At 33.1% G+C, this 19,572-nt stretch overlaps 1 protein-coding gene across 1 annotated transcript in view; it reads left to right on the top strand.

Moving 5' to 3' along the window:
• Positions 1–657: 657 nt before the first annotated feature.
• The window catches only part of LOC149781743 (uncharacterized), a 90,144-nt gene continuing 71,229 nt past the window's right edge, over positions 658–19,572 (top strand). Inside the window, exon 1 of the mRNA XM_089935859.1 lies at positions 658–1,015. The gene's annotated coding sequence lies outside the window, so the exon portion shown is untranslated. The remainder of the gene's footprint in view (positions 1,016–19,572) is intronic.

The raw sequence follows: 19,572 nt of genomic DNA, 5'->3' as shown, positions 1-19,572 counted from the left end.
CTTTACACTGCTATTCATTATCTTCGTCTAATTCTCTATTTACAGATATAATAGAATAATGACTTCCTGCCCATGAAAAGATGCTAAAATTGTTATTTTATAAGGAAAACGCTGGTTTTTCATAAACTATAAATCTATTTATTCACACTTGTCCACAATATTAATTTTCTCTTTTACAGACTATGTTCTGACTTTCAACTTACAAATTGGTGGAATTTCAGATTTCTAACTTTAGAAAAATTAGTATTCATATGAACTGTAGGACTTTTAAAAAGGGACTTTATGATTCATGGTATGACTTTAAAGAAAGGGACTTTATGATTCATTGTAGGACTTTAAAGATAATGACTTTAAATGTTCTTTTTCACAATAGACAGGAGAGCAGCATGGCTAGGCAATAGCAACGGATGAATCAAATTTCTCATAATATTGTCAAATCTGCTCGCTTATAATTTGACTTTTAACAAATTCTTGAAAATGACATTTCAAAAATGTTGTGCTGCAATAAAATACGGATAGGTCAGTCATTTCATGAAATGAAAATTTTCTTATCTAGGCTGAGCAAATTATCGGTATAAAAGATCGATTCCTGAGAAAGGATAACATTAATATTCAGTGTTATTTGGAATAAAGGCTGATTGAAACGCATGTATCTAATTAAAGCTTAATTAACAGGCAGGTGGTTTGGGGAAGAAATGTGATGCCACTTCACTGTGAAGAAAGACGGATGGGACAATCAAGAGAATTGGTGTTAAGAAGTATGAAAAACGCCACCAAGATGCCATCCAAAAATGATATACACTTGCTAACTTCGCGTGGACATCTTGTCCATGTACACGATGGACAGTCCAGACGTAATGACTTTGGCACAATATCCAATATGCAGTCGGTTTATGAACGCCATCCAAAAAGCACAGCCATGTCTACGCAGTAGTTTTGCCTTAGCTAGTGGCCTAACGGTCAGTCCATCGCAAGACATGCACGTCGTTAACTGGTTGGATGGACTCTGAAAAAGGTAGGTAATAATTTTTATTCACAATGATTAACAGTATCTTGATTTTTTGTGAAGAAACAAAACTTTTTCCATGAAATCCCCCACAGGAACTTATGAAATTCCGAACGTGCAAGATTTTGCTGGCTGTTTTGTAGTTACAAATTTCGACGTATGGTAGTACTAATCATTCGATACCTACATTTTGTAAGTAAGTATGGTATTTTACAGTTATGGACAAAGACACTATTTAATAAGGACGTTATTTTTACAGGTCCATACAGTGAATTGCATTCTTCTGGAAAACAAAAATAAGAATGTTTGAATGAATCCCACTTAGTTCGCGTATAACAAACACTATCTACAAGAAAGAAAAACAATTCACACATTTAGATGTGTTAATTTTCTAACAGTATGTCTTTGCCCGATCGATCGATGCTTAAATGTAAATATATTTAATTTAGTGGAAATTATTGTTGAATTGTTTTCACGTTGAATTTCAATATTTCATAATAGATTTACAGAAATAACTCAGAGTTGAAGAAGGATTCAACTTTTCCTTATCATGTATACCATTGTTTTGTTGTTTTTATTGTTTGTTTTTTTTTCAGAAATGAAAATGACTCTCTTTCATATCTTATTTTTGTAAGTGCAAAGCAAAAGTGTGGAAAAGACATTTTGTATATTCCAGCTATATAAAACATTTACAATAGTTGAAGTATACAATATGTCCATGTAACACTATTTGTTTTTTTGGTTTGTTTTTTTTTTCTTTTGTTATTTGCGTTGTACATTCAAAATAAATGAAACAGAGTCATTTCGGAAATAATTGCGTAAATAAATTCTCCGTATTAAAAAAAGAAAAGAAGAAATTTTTCCATGGAAACTTCATGTCCAGATTATTTTAAAGCTGACGTCAGCTTATAATTATATGGAGACGATAATAAGGACATTAGAGAATTAAATGAAATACACCAGTCCCCCAAAAATTAAAAAGATCTGAGAAAATTAGAGATTTAAGTTCTAACTGTTTCTAAGTATAAATTGGAATCATACAAAGAATTATAAACAGTGGATTAATTTCTTCGTTTCATTAGAATCTTAATAGTTTTTATTGAGCGTATAAACATATTGTTGCATGTTTCGTGTCAGTCTTGTTTGTTAATATTTTAAACTTTGCACAAACGAAAATCCTAACTGTGATCACATACATATACACATATGTATGATACGAATCCACACACTTTCAAACTGGTAGAAATGTCATATCTACGCTTTTATTTCTTGATTAATGTACAGATTTCGATTTGAATTTTAATTTTCCAATTCTGAAGGCAACTACAGACCAACAAACTTTTCTTGTAGACATTTGAAATAACAAATTCATTACAAATATATCCTTGATAACATCACTGTCGATATAATATACCAATACAAAAATATATATACCAATACAAAAATATATATCTAATACGAAGACGTTGTAATGAGTATGATTTATACTATAATAACGCTGGCTATCATAAATTGCCGTTAATATTGTGTGCTTTTAGATCTAATGATTTGCTGTTAAAACTCTGAAAAACTTCGCCATGTTTTTTTTATGTTTGTAAGGACGGTGGATTCCAAATAGTTACAAAAACGTTTATTCACGACATGCTGCTGTTTGTGCTCGTTTCCATAACAATTGCACAGTCTAATAGCTTTCAAGATCCTTATCTCGTGGATGTTTTCCTGTTTGTACTGCGATGTTTGTTTTTATATATGGCAATATTTGAGTTGCCTGGCCAATTTTCTTTACTGAAATCGACAGAGGACTTTTGTAAGTAGTTAAATTATTCAGTTCGTATACCTTACAAAGATGATAGTGGTATAATTGGTATAATAATAATAATAATAATAATAATAATAATAATAATAATAATAATAATAATAATAAATTATTATTATTATTATTATTATTATTATTATTATTATTATTATTATTATTATTATTATTATTATGTTTATGTTAAGAAATGTAACGTTTCCTATAAGTATAGGTAGGTATAAAAATATCGCAGTGTTGAAAGACGGGCTTTTTATGCAGATATAGAAAATTAAATTCACTTTGCTGTTAAATGTCCCAATATGATAATTTTTAAAAAATGCTTATTTACATACAGGCATTCATTGTATTGCATATAACATGAAGTTGTACAAATGTATGCTGAGAACCAATTCTAACATGAATACCCCGCGTAACGTTGCTCGTTATCTAGCAAAATCATTGAAAATTAGATAGTCATTGTGTTGATCCTAGGATTATTATGTTTCGTTTCGTGTTTTTTGTGTGTGGGTTTTTTGTGGGTTTTTTTTACATTTGAGCCGGTTGCCTGTGTTACAAGAAATAACGACGACGACGATGATGATGATTAGCAGTAGTAGTAATTTTAGAGGAAATATAGTTTTGTCCAAGATATTAAAAATAATCACCTGAAACAGTCTTAAATTATCCTTATTTTTGTTAAAAGAAATGAAAAGACAGTTCACTACACAGTGATTTTTATTCAGATATCTTTGAAATCTGATTTAAATTAACAACTTTTCGGGGAACTAAAAGTTGTATTTGGACTTTTGAGATACAGACAGTTATTTTGGAAAGACAAAAACAACATTACTTTGAATAGACACGCGATATTCGGAGTGCCTGTAATTTCATGCTTCAAAATTTTTGTACCAATTTGAATCAATCATTAAAAAGTGAATTACGGTAAGGTGGGGTATTATTTATTGTAATGTCAAGAAGGTATCTTCTGGAAAGTTTAAACTCGATTTACAAGCCAACGAGACAAACAAACGAAACTATATTTCCTACATAATTTGATCCAAAATTTGTTTCCATGTTTGTTGTCGCACCAAAAGGAGAATCTGGTCAGATAAAGCGTTTTTCTTTGAAATTTACTTGTGATAGTTTAAGCTCATTGCATCACGGTTTTAGAACACTATTTTTCCGTTTCTAATTCAATATCCAGTCCACGTCATCTCTTATAAAAGAGTGAACACACTTGCAGATTTTGTTTTGTTTTGTAAATTGGCCAATCTTTACAGAGTTTGCGGTGAGCTGGCAATGAATGGAAATTGTTCTTACTCCACATTTTGAGTACAACTGTCGAATAGTAAATGAATGGAAATTCTTAAAAATGCACGATTTGTGTGCATCTGTCCCGTTTGTTTTTAATGTTGGATTCTGGACCAGACGCTGTTGATCAGAGACGATTTTTTGTCTCAGCATTTATTTGTGTGTTTCGTTAAAACGTTTCAATTGTACAAATATTTACGTCTGGTGACATAATGTGCATGTTTTGTGTCAGTTTGTTCGTATATGATAAAGACTTGTGTGACAATTACAATGGCAACGTAGAATGTCAATAATTCGAGGCGAGTATTTGCTGATACAAGGTAAGGTTGACGAAGCACACATTCGCAATGATTTCTTGTTTTTTTGGGTATTTAGTTAGGACTATGGATTTCAAATCTTTATCAAAATTTTGTATACTTGCTTTGTTAGTTCACGTCTCAATCACAGTGGAAATGTTTAACACCGCAAATGTTCTTGGTAGTCATCTCATTAATCATCTGCCTAACTTGTATTTACAAATGTCAATGTTTGAGTTGCCTTGTACATTTTGTGTATTTACATTAACGGGGAATGGTTTTTCAGTAAATTAATTTATCAATTGGTGTAATAATAATAATAATAATAATAATAATAATAATAATAATAATAATAATAATAATGATAATAATAATAATAATAATAATAATAATAATAATAATAATAATAATAATGATAACAATAATTTTAAAATAATAATAATAATAATAATAATAATAATGATAATAATTATTATTATTATTATTATTATTATTATTATTATTATTACGTATCTTTTATTTAGATTTAACTTTTAAATTTTAAACTTCCAAGGAAAACAAGTGTTGAGGTTAGACTTTTGGAGATATTTTTTCTAAAAAGAAAAATTGAAAGACATAAATATTTTGAAAAATAAAGGATAATCGAAGGTAGTTTTCGGCTTCAGAACTCACACATCTTGAACAAGAGTACTATCAATGAGTTGGAAATTAAACTTAGGAAGAGTTCGGGGCAAAAACATTATATCAACGAATCATGCATGTAATGTCACGAAATGTCCTAAAAACTTCATTAAAGTCTGAATACAAGCCAAAGAAAACACGACAAAGAACAATATTGTACTTGGGGACATGGACATAAAATTTGTCTTCCAGTAAAACGATCTGATAAATTTTACAAAATGGATGATAAATTCTATTTATTCACGTTTTGAAGCCCGTAACAAAACTTAGCTCATTGCTGGATAATAGGGACATAAATAGAATATAAATACCTAATAATTTGCCTTTAGTGCTGATGTTGAAACGATACTTTTTCTATGTTCGTTGTCGCGCTCCCAGAGTCGATAAACGCTTCTCTGTCGCCATCTAGGATAATCTAAAATAAATATACTGTAACTATTATCGTGAACCTTGTTTGCACGAAATATTTTGTGGAATTTTTGCAAAGTCAAAGGATCGCCCGTACTCTCCGTACAGATGTATTGGTAATTAAAATTGGCTAGATCGACCATTTGTCCAATTGTTTAGTACTTAAAGTTACTCGTATCCCATGACGAACATTGATCTTTGTTCTTATTAAGAACAAAATATAAATGTTAAATAGTACTCTGTTCCTAAGAAGAATTAAAACAAATGTATTTATTAAAGCAATTATTGTGAGAATTTCTGGAAGAATTTTACTTCTTGAGATAGTCTGAACACAGAGCAGAATAGCTTTATGTCACTAAATTTTTCCTCTTCAAAGTCAATATTAGTACCAGGTCCTGCTTAAAAGTCAATATTAGGGCCAGATCCTGCTTGAAGGTCAATATTAGGGCCAGGTTCTGCTTCAAGGTCAATATTAAAACCAGGTCCTGCTTCAGAGTCAATATTAGGGCCAGATCTGCTTTAATGGGGGTACAAACTCTCACGACTGAGTGCCTTTTCCCGGCACTCGATATTAAACATACATGGATAGCGGCGCAGACTTACTATGGTTCATAAATTATATACAAATATATACCATTCACGAGAGAGAGAGAGAGAGAGAGAGAGAGAGAGAGAGAGAGAGATTATATGAATTAAATTATAAATGAAGAAATTAATTATGAGAGTAGATATCGAACAAAAGCACATTCACCAAAATGTACCCCACAAGGCGGTGAAGAGGTAAAATACGAAGAGCATCATGTCTTTATCAATATGGCCGTAATTAACGTAGTAAAGAGGTCACATTTTGAATACTCCAGAGTTATATAAATTAATCGTATAGTGCAGCTGCTTTAGGGTCTTGGGTATATGTTTGTAAAGATCAAGTAAACAAGTGTTAATATTTGCACTAAAACCGGATGATGAATATAACAACAAATATTTATTGTCGTTGGTATGTAGAAATGATTGAGATTCTAAAGCAATTTTCTAACACGGTACAAGATGCAAGTAAATATGTGCTAATCACAACTACGCAGTGGATATATATGTCAAATAGAATATAAGCCTTTATCTAGATCACTACAGTTATTTCTAATTCTAGTTTGTAGAATAGATTATTTCCTATTACCAGCTAATAAATTCGCCCGCTTTATAATAGGGTGATCACACTTGTGTTTTATTTCTTCTGATAATTTTTACAATTTTCACGGAGCCTGCGGAGCCGCAGTGGACATGGCTATTTGGCTATTTGGCGCATCTTTCATCTGTATTCTGAATTTAGTGTACATTTTTCAGACCATATACAATCTCCCCGTGCCTCTGTACAATATTGCAAAAATAATATTAGATCTTGGAACATGTTCATCTGTTCAGAGATGCATTGGTGTCATAGTTGCCTTAACGCTGTTGATTATTTGTATTCCTTATTTCACTAATTTGACTCGGAATGCCTGTTGATTATATGTATTCCTTATTTCACTAATTTGACTCGGAATGCCTGTTGATTATGCGTATTCCTTATTTCACTAATTTCACTCGGAATGCCTTGCCTGTTGATTATGCATATTCCTTATTTCACTAATTTGACTCGGAATGCCTGTTGATTATGTGTATTCCTTATTTCACAAATTTGACTCGGAATGCCTGTTGATTATGCATATTCTTTATTTCACTAATTTCACTCGGAATGCCTTGCCTGTTGATTATGCGTATTCCTTATTTCACTAATTTGACTCGGAATGCCTGTTGATTATGTGTATTCCTTATTTCACTAATTTGACTCGGAATGCCTGTTGATTATGCGTATTCCTTATTTCACTAATTTCACTCGGAATGCCTGTTGATTATGTGTATTCCTTATTTCACTAATTTGACTCGGAATGCCTGTTGATTATGCGTATTCCTTATTTCACTAATTTCACTCGGAATGTATTGCCTGTTGATTACGCGTATTCCTTATTTCACTAATTTCGCTAGGAATGCCTTGCCTGTTGATTATGCGTATTCCTTATTTCACTAATTTCGCTAGGAATGCCTTGCCTGTTGATTATGCGTATTCCTTGTTTCACTAATTTCACTCGGAATGCTTGTTGATTATGAATATTCCTTATATCACTAATTTCACTCTGAATGACGGTTGATTATGGGTATTCCTTAGTCGCACAGACAAGTAATGTGAAATTAGGCTAACGAAGAGAAAGCGTTGCAGTACACTGTAATTGTTTCACTATTGGAATTTATACGGTCAAATCCGTGATTGTTTTACTGCTGGAATTTGTACAATCAAATCTGTAATTGTTTTACTGTTGAAATTTGTACAATCAAATCTGTAATTGTTTTACTGCTGGAATTTGTTAAGACAAGTAAATCTTAAGCAACCACCTTTGCCAAAATGGACTCTTAACAAATGTGAACTTTCAGAAGAACACCTCTCGAACTTCGTTTTGAAATAAATATCATGCACTAACTACTACTACTACTACTACTACTAATAATAATAATAATACAATCATCATTATCATCATCATCTGAAGTAGTAGTAGCAGTGGTCTTTGAATTATTCTTGTCTAGCTCACGTCATGGATATTCTTACCAAGGTGTTCATGTTTTATACAGTGACGAAATCAAACTATCCATGTGAGGAGATTTTAATTTGCATTTCTCAGAAATTAGCGACAAGGGATAATATCTGGACTATATCTGCATATCGAGCCTAGGGTTTTGTCGTTACTCGTCAGTAGGACTGTTTTCTCTTCACGGTTTTATTTGACCATCTTGTGCATCTGATGCACTAATACAGTCGCACAATTCAAGATCGGACATGGTGTGACTCGTTTGTTAACATGTCTGATTCCTGTAACTCGTTCGTTAGAGTGTCGGATTCGTATGATTCGTTTGTTCACGTGTCGTACTCGCAACCAGAATTGTGCGGACTCACGTCCTTTCCAGACCAAACCTTGTCAGCCGCCATGATCCATCTCTTGGTGGAGGGGTGGTGGATCAAACACTGTACCCAATTACCACAGAAAGAACAAACTTTCGTGTGTCGATGTGTCGGTACACATCATACAGTCAAGATTTCAGCTGACAAGGCTGGCTTATGACGAAGGAAAATGTTATTATCAAGCGTTGTCATTATATATATTTTAATGGAACCCACTTGTACATAAAAGAGACATTTTCCGGATGTATGGCTAGTTCTCATATAATGTCAAAGGGTTTGACATTTTCTAATGAAAGTAATGTTCGTTGTGTCCTTGTCGCATAACCGATATACGGAGAAAATGATTCCATAAAGTTCTTTCAAACTGGCGGGCGTGCCTTGAAAGAAATGATAAGTCGTCTACATCTGTAACAAAAAATACAGTATTGTCTCTAATTTGCATGGACATTTTATTCATTATTTTGTGTAGCTGGCAAATTATTATAAGTAAAAAGATCGATAAAAAATTTCTTACGTAAATACAATTTGTCCATTTTATAATAGCATGCGAAAAGAGGGTACTAAGAATGACAGGCAATGCATTACATGTATATGCAAATTATAATAAAATGTGCAGTAAGTCAGGAACCCATTTCGTGTACTATTAGTACATAACACCCTATGTTAAATGTTAAATCCTTTTAATGTAAAGTTTTGGATACGCAAACAAAAGGAAGATATCAGAAGTTATACTTATCTTTGCATATATGTTTAAAAACGTACAAATGGCTGTTGCATTTTCAACTCGCTTCACGCAGAATGCCTATAATGGTTCTGCTAAATGTATCGTACATTGACAAAATACAGTGGCGTAGCAACTGCTCAAGCCACCATAACAGCTGCAGAGAAACGGGAAAAGTCAAACTTCTCAAGAAACATGCGAAATTTTATTAGATACCCCAGAATTAAGTTTTGCATTGGGAGGGGGGGGGGAAGGAGACTTTCTTGCTCCGCCATTGATTGGATAGTACAGGAGTATCAGTCGAAGTATGTCCAAATAACCGTACCTATTGGTCAATGCCTAAGAAAGGTTGACCCAGAGAATGGGCTTTTCGGGAGGTGACATACATGACAGGAACCCAAACATGGGAACTGCATATACCCGTGTAAAATCTGCCCCCAAACGTCATGGAATGAGATCTGCCGTCGAATAATGCGCTGTCAGAGTTTGGTCTAGGCACCTTTTGATGACTGACCAGTACAAACAAACAACGTAGACCCTGATATTCCATTACTTAAATGGTAGATCTATGGTCTGTGTTGTTTTCAGTTGGATCGATGTTCAATAATAACACTAAAACACGCTTTGAATGATGGTCTTGTTATTTCCAAACATACCTGCATATGAAAAATTGTTTGAAACTAAATTGTGGTTAAACGCTGTATTTTGTTTCCTACAGATTTTTAAGACCGCTCTGGTGGTCTAGTGGTTAGAGCGTCCACCTCATATGTAGAAGGTGGTGGGTTTTTCGATCACCGACTGAGTCATACCAAAGACTTACAAAAAATGGTACTAACAGCTGCCTCGCCTGGTGCTCAGCATTAAGAGGTTAGTGTTAGGACTGGTCGGCCTGGTGTCAGGATAATGTGACTTGGTGGGACATCATGCTACATGTCTGCGCCATGATGCCTCAGTGCTAGACATCACTATAAACTGCCACACTGCAGACATCGTAGGGATATGACTGAAAAATTATTAAAGCTACTTTAAAAATCCAAATCACACACACACACACACACACACACACACACACACATTTTTTTAAAGGGCTGGTGTTCTTAAACGCAGATAACAAGGGTTGGTGCATACGTTCATATGATTATAAATACTGTCGTTTAAAAAATCTTTTACACGTTGATCACCTGTTCGTATTAGCTCTTTGACCACGTTCTATATAAAGAAAAAATAAAAGCAGCTATTATTTCTAATGGAAAAATCTGACATTTGGATTGTAAGATGAATATGTTTCTAATTTCAACTCGTTTCTCTTATTCATCAAAAAATCCTTTACAGTTGTGCGTTTTAGTACATGTCTCTTCCATGCCATTGTAAGACGAAAATGAATGTATTGATGCCTTAAATAATCTTTTCATCTACAAATAAACTCGGAGAAAGGCAATCGTCCTTTGATGTCAAAGCTAAAATATAAGATTCTATCATAATTATAAAAGAGCTCTCTCTCACACGGGTTTGATTTTATCTGGTTCCTGTTCACGTGATTTGGTTTTTATTTATCTTCTCGCATAGGCTTGATAAAATCATTTCTGTGTAACTCAGTAGCTATGACTGTCACCTAGGCGACCAATGGCGTGTTGCGGCGGATTTGGACAGTTAATACACAAGGTTCGGAAAGTGTATATCGTGCTGCAATATTTTGTTACAAGACTACCTTCTTCTCTGTATGAATGTAGCTAGCACTAGCAGTAAAATACTGTCAAGCTAAACAATAACAGTAAAGCATGGCTAAGTCTACATATTCTCGATTTCGACATTCGGAAATCACGCAGAAAATTATATCTCGTTTCCACGAGATTTCAAATGGTGGGGTGAATGTAAAATACTTATTAAGCTTGTACTTGCTAGCAATAATGTATATTATTTAAGTTTAGTTTTCAATAAGTTGTGTAAATATGGATGTTATCTCTCCAAATTTAAACCGATAACTATAGTTAACCGGCGCAGCAATACGAACCAAGAATTATAACTCTAAAATGGGTTTAACTCTATTCATCAATGCATATATCTGCTGATGTTATTTCGTCATTTCTATCATTTAATTGGCTTTTTAATAAATATTCATTCATATATTATAATATACTTCGTTAAGTTTTTAATATAATTTTTTAAAAATTCTTTAGCATTGCATATTATCAAAAGATATTGATTGGATATTATGGTAGACTTTAAAATTTAATTTTGGTTCCCATATTTTAGATTGAATATTGATAGAATCATGGTGATAAATTGAATTGGAACCAATTATCTTTCAAAGCATAATTGTAATCAACCACAAGCAATATCATCTTGCATGATATAAATTTTTTTAAATAAGCAGAATGTTTTCTAGTACTAAAAGATAATATCCGCGGACTGTGAAAGTAACGAAAAGTGACATTCAACATAAAAACATACAAATCAAACTTTTAGTTTGTATTGTTCATCTCATAAAATCGATATTTTTGCACAGCGATCAATATACTCCTGTTGGGGCCTTGATGAAAACGGCCCCTTCAAGGTCATCATGTGTAATATATATATATATATATATATATATATATATATATATATATATATATATATATATATATATATATATATATATATATATATATATATATATAGAGAGAGAGAGAGAGAGAGAGAGAGAGAGAGAGAGATACATACATATATATATAGATTATATAGATACATACAACCATATATATATATATATATATATATATATATATATATATATATATATATATATATATATATATATATATATATATATAATTCGTCTGATTTACTCTGCAGATACAATAATATTTATAGTTTATTGACTGTATTGTTTTGTTAATAATTACAATGAGTCCGAAGACTCGGTCCAAATATATTTTAGTGTCTTAATTGGTAATTGATTCAAGGATTACTTTGATGGACCCCAAAAAATAATGCCCAACATTTTGGCCAGATGAAGTGAAAACTTTTACATATATTTTAGAGAATGTCTATAATACCACAATATCTGTACAGCATTGCAGAAGAAAATACATAAAAACAATGCAACATTAAGAAAACGATTGGTCATTTTAAAATTTAAAGGGTCGTCAAGAAAATTGTATTGACTGAATATCTCAACAAATGCCAGTTGGTAATAGAGGGGACCCATTTATAAATTAAATCAGCTTAACTCATCTGCAACACTTTTACCTGCACATTAATGCCTTTTCAAAGAGATCAAAGATTTCCTATCTTTTGCAATAATAATAATAATAATAACGTCCTTTTGATTGCGAGATTCGAGTTTAAAGTAACCTTTCAATGGAAAAATATCGAGCCGAAAATCAACTCAAAATAACATCCCAAAACACAGAAAACTGCAAATTTATCTGTAAAAAATACAAAGAATGACATGAATGTAAAATAATACAAGAAAGGAACCACAAAAATAAATAATTCTACAGTTGAACACAATGGAAATGCAATATTCTCGAAAACATAAGTAAACATAATTCATGGCTGTTATCATTTACTAACAATAAAGTAGATTCAAATCGGTAACGCGGCAATTGGCTATATTATCCTTCTGACTTAAAAGTCTCGTGATCTAACGCGGTTCACAAGAGCATAATTTCGTAATGTTGAAATGGTCAATATATATGTATCTATCTGTTAAGAACAATCCAATGTGGCTTTAGCAGCCAACGCCAGAAAAGAATAAAGTAGCAATACATGGGATCTTCAAGTGAGACATCTGTTACTGAATAAATTAAAATAATGATCTAACAAATAAAATCACACAGCGTACTAATTGTGTCACCGGCTATACTCGCATATTAGAAGAGAACAATTGCACACAATATAGACTATGATCGGCCGTTGCATAATGCGCCAGCAGATCAGGGTCCATGTTGTTAGTTCCAATTATCACTCTTAAGTAAGTGCATCGACCCATATTTGCCAGCGCATTGAGCATAGGTGGACCTAGATCATTGTGGTATAATGCTGGTGCCGTCTTATAAGTAAGTATATACGGTTATAATTGTCAAAAGTTTCTTCAGCAGCCGTCTCTGGCGATTTAAAAGGTGCATTCCTAAGACAGGTGGTCGTATAGTAGCGTTTTTGTTGTTGCAAGAGTAATATAGTACAGTGTCCATTAAAATATTTGTTCAGGAAAGGTGGTCGTTTAGCAAAGGTTCATTTCAAGAGCAATATAGTAATAGTGTCCTGTACAATGTCTGCTTTAGACAGGCGGTTGATTGCAGTTATGACCTTTAAGAAAAGGTTTGATGAATACTTTTGCCAGTAAGTACAAATGACATGCTGTGAAATTGCGAGGAAAACAAACTATGGCAGTTTTCAAGAATCTTTTTTGGCGTCCCTTTTCCTTTTGATCAGGTGTTTGACTTACAATTGTCGTAAATAGAGGACATTATCAAATTCGGGGTGGGGACTGTTAATGAAGTTCATTAATGTTCGGATCTAATATTACAAACAGCTTATACTGTGAAAAGTGATTTATATATAAAATTGCTTTCTTCCTTTCTTTTTTTGAGTGGTTCTTAAATTTGGAGAGAAATTCCTTATAAGAGTTATTAAAAATGGAAAGATTTGTTTTGAATGTTTTTCCTTCATGCAGAATAAAAAGTACTTTGGGTTGTTTGAGAAACCTTTTTTGGGGACTGTGCAAATATGAAACAGTTTTTGATTGATTAGCCAGTAGATTAGAAATAACACTAATTTCTTCCATAGCGGTACACTTATATGAATAATTGTAGGTGTATTACAAGCAGGCAATGTTATTATTATTATATAGCTGATATATATATATATATATATATATATATATATATATATATATATATATATATATATATATATATATATATATATATATATATATATATATATATATATATATATATATATGATGCGCCAGGAAGTAGAATAAAAAGGTTTTTAATACTGCTCATACCTATGTGTAAGTGTGTCTAGATGTGCATGCATATATATATATATATATATATATATATATATATATATATATATATATATATATATATATATATATATATATATATATATGTGTGTGTGTGTGTGTGTGTGTGTGTGTGTGTGTATCTATATGTGTGTGTGTGCGTGCGTGTGCGCGCATGTGTGTGTCTGTCTGTCTGTAGCATGGGTTTAGGAGCATCATGTTCGCTTTGTAGCTGACAGAAACGCATACATACTGTATTTTTTATTTTGATAATAAAACCATTATCAGTTGTGCCCAACTTCGAATCTTGTTTATATTTTGTTGTAATTGTCAATCAGTTATGTGCATATGTTTGGATCGATACCATATTAGCAAATCATTAACACATAGTAAGCAATCAACACCAGGTTGTCAAAGACTTGGTAATTTTATTTTGAAGTTAAGAAAGCGTAACAGATAAATTGCTACCGTGAGACACACCCATCTCTTGTTCGTACATATACAAAAAGGCGGAGCCCAAACGTACTTTGAATTCCCTATCTGAAAGAAAGTTCGATATAAAGTGGGTAGACCCAGACTGTGCAGGTCATTAGTTATGCCATACTTCCATGTTGTACCATAGACCTTTTCCAGGTAAAAGAAGACGGTTACATCATGATCTTTCTTGAGAAAGAAAAAAAGCATCACGAATGAATGTTTTAAGTAGTTGGTACTACAGCCATATCGGAAGCCACATTAGAATGGAAATATTCAATTGTTAGTTTCCAAATACGAAACGACTCTTGCATTAATCATTCATTCCATGAGAGTAAAAAAAAAAAATATCGGATACTATTCTATGTAGTTTTGCTAATACTTTTGAATTTCCTTATGACATGCAAGCTTCATCGAACATCTGTATCAAAGCTTACAGGTAAGTTTACAAAACTATCCTTAAAATGCATAACGCGGCAAACCTAGTGTTCCATTCAGTGATAAAGGATCTCTACAATCTTAAAATACATTCAACTAAAGTATTTTTCATACAATTCCAACAAGCCTTTTCCCATGAAACGACCTTTAAACCGCCCGGAAAAATGAATTATCCACTATATTAGCATTTAAGGAGTTATTTAGTCTCCCTATCGAGTTCCATTGCACATGTTCATTTGTCCGTAAGAATCGTCTACGTTCTATTTTAATATAATCAAATTAGACGCAATTCAGTCAAATTCATCCGCTCCAGCTTGCTACAAGTTAACTCAAGTTGAACTATTCAACTACCGTACCAGGATCTATACGCACAACTCAAGCGTAACGCTATTCAAATACGGCAGTGGGGAAGGGTAAATTCGTCGTTTTTCACTGGCATATCCTGTAAATTATCACTTTTTATATGAATATTCAATCTACATACCGGTTAAATAACTATTCTTTACATAACAACAACCCCCATAAATAAATTAAAAAAATACAACAGCAAAAAAAAAAAAAAGAAAAAAGGAAAAAAAGAGAAGCCCAACACAGAGTAAAAAGACAATAGATGAGAGACGAAAATATTCCGATCACGAATTGGCTTGAAAGCATAATATAAATAGCACTAGACGTCAAGCTACATCCATTAAAAGTACGATATAATAATATATTTGATAAACAACGTAATTAGTTTTAACCCTGTTGCTGTTACACTATCTCCAGCGATGTTGACCGTAGTTGCATATTCACCGCTTTCGTACCTGATAAAGACGTTGCGGCAAAATTGCGACAGCAACGTTGAAAACTGACTACGTCCTAAATATGGACATATTTTTTAAGCTAATTATATAGCATTAATGCCTCGTTAACACATATAAGTATATTTATGTGGTTTTATTCGTTTGTGACACGCAACCACTAAGAATCTGAAATTTGAATGTGCCAGCTGGGTATTAATTCAAAACAAATGACTTTCACTTTAAAGCAGGTCTTGTAATTCTGAAAGAAAAATGTTTACCGCAGAAGAAGGATGCCTTCGTTTTGCTAAGACGAGTAAAGATAAGGACTTCCGTCTTGGAAACACTGTACACGAGTTTTGTCTATATTGAATCGAGTGCGAATCCACTTTTACCCATGTCCAGACAGTGGGTTATAAACTAGCAGCAAAAGCATTGTCATGGTTAAAGGACAGAAATTAGCCACAATTAAAGGAGATGGGGGGGGGGGGATTTTAAACCTATTTCAGAAAAAAAAAACTGCTAGTCATTGTCATTAATGGTATATTTATTTGTTAAATGTTTCTTTTTTGAAGGGACATATTACTGGGTAAGAGTTGTGACATTAAAAAACGGTAATGCCCTTATTGGAATGGTTATACATCCCTCTATTTTCCTTTTCTTTATGTCATTTCCTTTTTCATGAACATATATATATAGGGTAAAAAGGGTAAAGCGCAATAGACAGGTTCACATGTTCCTTTTCATGATCGCAACATCTAAGATGGGAAAGAAAGAAAGAAAGAAAGAAAGAAAGAAAGAAAGAAAGAAATCCAAAAAGGAGGAACATTATTTGCAAACGAATATATCATACATATTTGGTACATAGCCAGGCCGGTTGCAGTTCACTCAGCCATTCAGTCTGTGCTAGATATATGAATAATGTTGGACAATGTTATTGGCAATAATTATTCTTCAAATAAAACTTTATAAATTCACTTGCAATCATCAACGATGATTCATTTGTATGAATAACCGACATGAAATGTTCATTAAGTTCAGACATTTGCCTGAACGCGGTGGGTTTGGGGTGGGCTGATTGTACCATTTACGAATCCGGTCTTCCAGGCACCAGGACACATCTCGGGCACTGTTCAGATAACGACCCTAATATCCGGTGGGAAAAAAAAAGCTTAAGTACCCTCACAGCCTCAGCATCGCGCTGGGGACCCCTCGTGAAATCCTGCTAAGCCATTCTGACCCAGTATCAATGAAGTGTTGCGTCAAACGTCGGAACCTAATATACCGTGCGTACAAAATCTTTGTTTTCAAATTATAATACGAGGTTCCTCAGTTTTATACACAAAACAGAAGATATCGAGATCGTGGTTTACAACCTGATCTTAAATGTTATTGACTCTTGTAAGGAACCATTCCTTTAATTATCCGGGTGGGGATTCTTCGAGAGACGACCCCCCCCCCCCTTTTATCTCAAGATGAATTATTTTTAACTGATAAAGGATATAGTACATTCTGTGTATTATATAATCAAAGCAAGATTTATTAGTTATTCGAGAGTTGCAAAAATATCCAAGTTTTTCCCAACCAATTACCCACCCTTCAATATTAAATGTTCCCCAACCTAGAAAACATATGAAATCACCGAGTATTATGTTTGATGACCTATGGCCGCTCAAATCTCAAACAGTATTTATTTCATCGTTATGTAGAAACATAAAATTTTCTCACGATAGTAATATGGGTGAAGGGATATAAAGATTCCCTTCAGGTTTCATTGCCCATGCTCCCTCATCCGTGAGAACTGTTGACATTTTAATCCAGTTGGGCTGTAAAAATACCCATCCATCATGTTCCAAATGGCTACATTTTTTAATTGGCTTTTGCTATTAAACCATGTAGAATAGTTTTTTTTATTATTTAAAAAAACAATTTAAAAAAAACAGTTTCTATACATACAACTCTGATGTATGTGTACCCTATAAATGCCACGTCTTGTTGGTGCCGGGCAATACTATTTCTGGCAGATCACGTGTATGGCAAGCCATGAATATTTTATTGAGGTATTGACTTTTTGTTATATTTTGGGGCACAAATTTAGTTATGGCCCTTTGATTTGAACATTATCATTTATTATTTTACACGTATTGTATTGTTATTTTAGTGACACGTGTTTATGGCATCCAAATGTTCGTTTCTTTATGTCTGTTGTCCAGACCGACCTGTGTCACATTATACATTTTCTTCACTTGTATATAATTGGGATTGTAATAAATAAAAACAAGGAGTGAGGAAAGAAATATCTATCGATTAACCATACATGGTTTATATCTTATATTACTGTTGTTTCCTCTTACCCTCGATACGAATTTAATCAACTGAGACACGAGTCTAATTATCTCTCAGCTAATACTTTGGCAGGTGGAGGCCGACAAATTTTTTCTAAAAAATAGCAGATTCATTTGATGTCCCTGCCGTATCGATATGGGCCCATGATCATGCAAACCGTTTGCTGGGTTTGTCTTTGCCTTGCAACTGAAATGTGTGAATTTTTTCTTCTTTTAATTTTCTCATTTTTGTTCAAATTTCCGAGTGAGCAGAGAAAACGTCGACGTTGTGTCGCAAGCTCGTTAATTTTTTTTGAAACATATGCAGCCCTTTCAGTGGCTGCATATGTTTCAGAAAGGAGAGAAGACCTTGAATAATGGATATTAAAACATGTATATTGGCGACATATAATATCTGACGGTGTCAGTTGATAGCGTTTGCTTTATTACCTGTTATGCATATTGCCACATGCCTCTTCTTTGGCGATCGTAGTTAACCAATTTCAAGAAAATAATTTAAAATTATCTCGTTCTAACGGCAGGTAGAGTCTCACTTAAATTATTCCCTAGGGGGTCCGTAAAACTGGTAAATTAGAATTGGCCCGTGGCTTATCAAAAACCTGATCCATCATTTATATGCAGGTCAGGAAATCATTTTACATACCGATAGATGAGAGAGAGAGAGAGAGAGAGAGAGAGAGAGAGAGACGGGGGGGGGGGGGGGGGGAAGGAGAGAGAGAGAGATGCGCGGTATTAGAAGTTTACCGGTTTATTTGTTATTTCTATGTTGGTACTTACAACGGTACTTTTTCACTGTACCTACAATTCGGTAGTTTCTCTTAGTAATGAATGTACGGAAATCCAGGAGTAATCTTGTTACGTATTATGATATTAACATCATATTTTTATTTACCATTACAAAATAATTCCCCCAATTACTATTGTTGTATTTGTCACAATTATTTTTTGAAGATTACAATTATAATTATATGCATGATCACTTAATCACATGTTTGTCACATGTCATGTATGCCAAAGCGCGGTGACCTAATGGGATGCTGTGCCAAATCCAGAATACAAAAATTATGTACATATTCTTTTAAAATTTTTTACCAGCGTGTGCTAATCTGTTAAGTACATGCATTTCTTTTTAATACAGCGTATCGGCATTAGATTGTTGTTTGAACTTGATTTGGTTTATTTAGTCCACTCATTTGTTGTGTAAGTTTATTTTCTGTTTACTGGCCCTGTCTGATAAATATCTTGCCCGGATATTGGCATCCCACTCAAAGTTTCTGTGTTTATTACTAGTATATCAATAATGTAGGGAGTAAATTGTAGTCGTCAGTGGAAA

Source organism: Sinohyriopsis cumingii, chromosome 15 (assembly GCF_028554795.1).
Source record: "Sinohyriopsis cumingii isolate HCF-2022 chromosome 15, ASM2855479v2, whole genome shotgun sequence".
In the NCBI taxonomy this organism is placed as follows: Eukaryota; Metazoa; Mollusca; class Bivalvia; order Unionida; family Unionidae; genus Sinohyriopsis; species Sinohyriopsis cumingii.
Note: the sequence above shows the minus strand (reverse complement) of the source record. Positions and strands in the feature narration are given on the sequence as shown.